General features: G+C 33.4%; 1 pseudogene; it reads right to left on the bottom strand.

Moving 5' to 3' along the window:
- Positions 1 to 701: 701 nt before the first annotated feature.
- LOC110669328 (seed biotin-containing protein SBP65-like) lies at positions 702 to 3285 on the bottom strand (annotated as a pseudogene).
- Between the last annotated feature and the right edge of the window lie 2387 nt (positions 3286 to 5672).

The raw sequence follows: 5672 nt of genomic DNA, 5'->3' as shown, positions 1-5672 counted from the left end.
TTCCTTTCCTCAGGTAAGCTTGCGTTTGATTTATAGTCGCTAAGGATGCTTCAAGATGCTTGTTATTTATACTTTAAATAGAGATGCAATTCGGGCATGATTCAAAAATATTTACGCCATTGATTGCTATCTTGATTTTTGAACCTCCCTTGATATCCGTGGCCATTGTAGCCAATTCAGAGAATTGTAAGTGAACAGTTTATTCTGGACAAGAATTCATGCAAATTGCATTTGCCAGATGGAAAAAAAATCTACTTGAAAGACCTCAGCTATGTAGTTAGTCTAAATGGGATACTAGAATCTTAATCTTATGTGAATTACAATGACCATTGATCTGAATTTCATCATATCAATGACTATACTCGTCTGAACACAAGCAGTTGAGCCAAAAAAAAATGGTCGAACTCTTGCATTTTATTTTAATCTGCTGTAGCAAAAAATGGTCTCAAATGTACTCATATGATGGGCAAACAACATAATCATCAACCAAGTAGTACTAAAACATGATTATGAACTGAATACAGTAAATGTTTCAAAGTTTCACCATTCCAAAATCACAGATAAAGCAAAACCAGCCAAAAAGGCCATCTATGCTCTTGAACCCATTCAACAGAACATATAACATAGCTTATATATCACTTCTTATCTACTTAATTTGGTTGCTAGAAGGAGAGGCCACCAAAACCTCTAAGAACTTAAACTTATTCTCTGTTTTGATGTTCTTCTTGCTTGCTATATTGGGTTTGGCTTGCTTCATATCCAGCAATGTCCTGTGCTCTAGGTTGGTTGTGTGCAATAACAAGCTCTTTGGTTGTCTGAGCAATCTCAGTTATAGTTTTGCCAATGGCACCGAGAAGGCTGCCTCCCTTTTGCTGCTCGTGCAGATGATGCTCCTCCTCTTGTTCTTCTGAGGCTTCTGGATAGACTTTCCCGCTGATGCTCTCGGTTGGTTTGGCCTCTGTTTTTCCTTCTCCTCCTGTTGAATGAAGCTGGGATTCTTCTATGTATTATCCACCCTGGAAACTCTCTCATTATCCTCAATTAGGCAAACATAAATGTAAAACTCCATTTCAATTATAGAACAATTAAACATTACAAAAGAGTAATCATACTTGTATTAAGACTATTGGAATACAACATTGATATGAAATAGTCCAATTTTGACATGCTAGCCATTGGTAGGTGAAGCTATATATCAAGCTAGCATTTCTTGAATAGTTAGCCGCATAACGACTTTCTCCAAGCCCCTAGTTGCTTCTCTTCTTATCCAAACAATGGACATACCAGCTGAATGCACATCTTATGCGATGTTTCCCAGTATTAGATTTAGGCTGAGAGCCAAATATGTGAAATTGAAATCCTTGTTAGTATTTATCTTCAAATTAACTTGCTTTCAGTCAATTTCAGCAATATTTCTCCTAGTATTCCTTGACCATGCAAATTAACCTGTCATCACCCAAAGTACATTATATATCTTCAAGGAAAATTTAATGTGGTTTTTTCTTTTTCACCATCGGTAGTATCTTTCTTCTTCTTAATTGTGGTAGTGGAATCACATTAGCTTTCGCACTCATGCTCCCTGCATTACTTGCGTAATAGCATAGCATAAGATTTCTCTGTATTAAGAAACAACTACGCAAACCAAGAAAAAAACTATCATATACAAACTTGAAAGAGTACTAGGTACTAAATTCAATTCAACTGTCATGACAAATTATCTGTTGAAGCTAGCGTACCTGTCGACTGTTATCCTGGCTTCCAGTCCTCTCTCTGCCTCCTCTTTCTTCCTAGCAGTATCCTCCGTTATACTCTCACCTGTAGACACAGCAGCTTGCTTAGCAACATTAAAAGAGTTGGCCGCAAGCTCCGCGGCCTTCTCTGTCACTCCCTGAACGGCCTTCGCTGCCGCCTTAGTCCCCTCCACCGTTTTCTCTGTGGTGTAATGCGCGGCGGTCCAACCTGTCACAGCAGCTCTGTCCTTCACATCAAGTGCCACTTCCCCAGTCGCATTTTTAGCAGTTGCCGCCTTTTCTTTCGCATACTGTGTAGTTTTTTTAGCCCCTTCAATGACAGCATCCTTTGCCTTGGCTCCTTTCTCTACAATTTACTGGGAAGATTTTTGAGCCCCTTCAACTATAGTGTCTTTTGCTTGGGAACCCTTCTCTGCAACATATTGGGTGGTGTTTTGAGCACCTTCAAGTACGGTGTCTTTTGCCTGAGTGCCTTTCTCTGCCATTCGTTGAGATGTCTTTTGGGCCCCTTCAACTACGGAATCTTTAGCCTGGGAACCCTTCTCTGTAGCATACTGGGTAGTCCTTTGAGCCCCTTCAAGGACTGTCCCTTTTGCCTGACTTCCCTTCTCTGCAATCTGTTGTGATGTTCTTTGAGCTCCTTCCAGGACAGTGTCTTTTGCCTGTGCACCTTTCTGTTTGAGAGTATCTTTGGCTTGGGTGCCTTTCTCTGTTACATACTGGGTAGTCTTTTGAGCCCCTTCAAGGACAGAATCTTTTGCCTGAGATCCCTTCTCTGCAATCTGTTTTGATGTTCTTTGAGCTCCTTCACGGACAGTGTCTTTTGTTTGTGCACCTTTCTCTTTGGCATATTCAACTGTAACACCCAAACCTTGGCCCGTCTTTTCTTTTGCCTTCTCATATCGTTCTTGTGCGCCCTTTAAAGCCTCCACCGAATTCTGCTGTGCCTTTTGTCTCAGCTTTGATATTTCTTCAAGAGAAAGTTGTTTGTTTTCTCCATCGTCTTCTTTGCCTGCCCTTTCAGCCTCTGTTGAACCTCTCTCTTCCTCAAGTACAGAAGCCCCACTTAATTTCCCTCCTCTTTATCCACTTTCCGTCACTTTTCCCTTCTGCTGTTCGCTTCTTTTCATCATTATCACGAGAAGCGTCAATGTCTGTCCCCTTATCAGCAAGAGACTCGAATTGGGCTCCCACCTCATTGGTTTCTCTTGCTTCCCCCGCCTTATCCGATGCACCAACTGTATTTGCACTCCTCTCCCTCTCACTACCCAACTCTCTGTTGGTTCGTTGACGAGTTTCTTTTCCACCATCTGAATCTTTTGTTGTCAGAGACTGAAAATGAGTTGTCATCTTTGGGACACTATCTCTCTCCAAGTAAACTTCTCGCTCAGTGGTTGTATTCTCTCTGCGAGCTTTCTCAGACGGCATTTCTGGCGCGTTTCAAGATATGTTTCTATGGTGTGTTTTTTTTTTTTTTTTTTTTCTTGACCTCTTGATTTCACGAAGTGGGTTTTCAAACAGCGCGGAAATGGAGTATTTTACAAAAGTGTGTAATAAAAAAAAAAAAATATATATATATATATATATATACACACACCAAAAACGTGAGTTTAAATTTAATTATTAAAAAATGTGAATTATATTAAGCGGAAGATTTGAGTATACGCTAGCATCTTGAAGGTTTATACGCTGTTATAAATAGCGTTTTAAGGGTTCAAATGTTATTATAAATAGTATATAATATTTAATTAAAATAAAATAATTAAAAAATTTAAAAGAAAGTTGGACAAAACAATAAAAAGCTTGTAATTTTTTTAAAAATTTTTAATTATTTTATTTATATTTTAAATAAAATATAAATATTATTTTAATAAATAATATTATAATAATTAATATTATACCTTATAATATTTTTATTATAAAAAATTATTTTTTTAAATTAAAATTATTTTAAATTTTAATTAAATAAAAAATTAAAATATAATATTTTTATTTAAAATTAAATTAAATATTTATATTTTAAATTTTTATTTAATTAAAATTTAAAATAATTTTAAATTAAAAAATAATTTTTTATAATAAAAATATTATAATATAATATAACATTATTTATTAAAATAATATTTATGTTTTATTTAAAATATAAAATAAAATAATTAAGAAACTTAAAGGAAAGCTGAATGTGGCTACGGTTTACGGTTCAGGAACAGTTGGTTCAGGTTCAATGAAATCAAGAATCTGAACTAAACCGCTAGGGAATGGTTTGAAATATAATTTCTGAACAGCCGGTTCTGATTCGAGCTCCGATTTAAAATAATTTAAAGGGTGATCCGAAAAAAAAACAGTTCAATATGCTTTAGAGAATGGTTTATGAGCGGTTTAGGGGCGGTTTAAGGGTGATTTAGAAAAAAAAATTAGAGAAAAATTTTATTGATTCAAAATTTAAGTTATATTTATAAAAATATTTTCATTTTTTTAGAAATCTTTTAATTAAAATAAAATAAAAAAAATAAAAATAATTTATCTTTAAAAAAAATTTAATAAGTAAAGATTTGAACTTGATTAAAAAAGTAAATATGAAAATAATTTATTTTAAAGAAATGAGTAAAAAGTATATGAATTTAATTTTACCTATGTATCCCTTTAGGATTTAGAGAAATTAAAATTTCTAGTTTTATGGCTTAGCTTTTTTAAAAAATTATATGATAATTGATAATTAAAAAAATATAAAAGAAAAAAAAATTAAAATAGAGGGTATTGAAAATTTTAGTGAGTATATAAAATAACAATAAAGTAATTGAGATAGGATTGAAAATTTTAGTGAGTATATAAAATAATAAAGTAAATTTTAGTTAGTATATAAAATAATAAAGTAGGAAAATTGAGAGAGTACTCAGAATTAAAAGGAGTGTAGAAAATAATTATTTAGAGAATTTGAGAAAAATTAAAAAAGTATTAAGAATTAAAGAGAGTGTATAAAATAATTGTGTAGAGAATTAATGATATATATATAAATAAATTAGGAGTAGGGTGAGATATTTATTAAATTTTTTTATTTAAATCGTTGATTTGGTCTGGTTCGAAATTGTCAATTTAATCTGATTCGAAAAAGTTGGTTCACTGCTCCTGAAAAATATGAATCTGAACCAAACCTCAGAAGGACAATTTCGATCCGATTCGAAATCAATTTTGATTTTGATCTGATTTTGATCGAACTAATTTCTATTCGATTTCAATTTAAAATATTACCGTAGCCATCCCTACTACTTATAGTAGTGGTCAGTATTTTTTTTAAAATTTTTTAATTATTTTATTTTATTTAAACTTTACACACTATTTATAATAATATCTCTAAACTCTCAAAATATTATTATAATTAGGGTCTTATCTTAAATCTTTTACTTAATATAATTCACCTTTTTTAATAATTAAATTCGGAATCACTCTTTTTCAGTTTTTTTTTTTTTATTACACCTTTGGTCAAAAACTCGCGGAAATGGCGTTTAAAGCAGGAGGCTAACGGACATGTGTGCATGGAGTGGAGAGGACATGTGTTGGACGCACCAATGCCACGTGTTATAGATGAAGTTCGAAAATAGGTGAGTCAGCTATTAACCTCATCGACCTATTTGTATACGTGTGTGAGACGGTCGAAGATTAGTCAGCGGGCGAAAGCCCATGCAATATATTTACGCGTGGACAAGCGTTGCGAAGCCACGTGTGACGCTACTGAATGGGATAGGTCTACGGTGGCCATTGAGTACGTGCTTATCAGATGAAAACACAATATTATTGGATCCTATTCATATAACTTTTTATCCAACAATTAATCATTTAATTGAGAATTTTTAATCCATAATACAATATTATTGGATCATATATCGGTAAGTTTATGGACCTATGTTTCCACAGAGCTGGACC

This window comes from Hevea brasiliensis, chromosome 7 (assembly GCF_030052815.1).
Source record: "Hevea brasiliensis isolate MT/VB/25A 57/8 chromosome 7, ASM3005281v1, whole genome shotgun sequence".
Classification (NCBI taxonomy): Eukaryota; Viridiplantae; Streptophyta; class Magnoliopsida; order Malpighiales; family Euphorbiaceae; genus Hevea; species Hevea brasiliensis.
The sequence above is the reverse complement of the archived record's forward strand: the minus strand, read 5'-3'. Positions and strand labels throughout refer to the sequence as shown.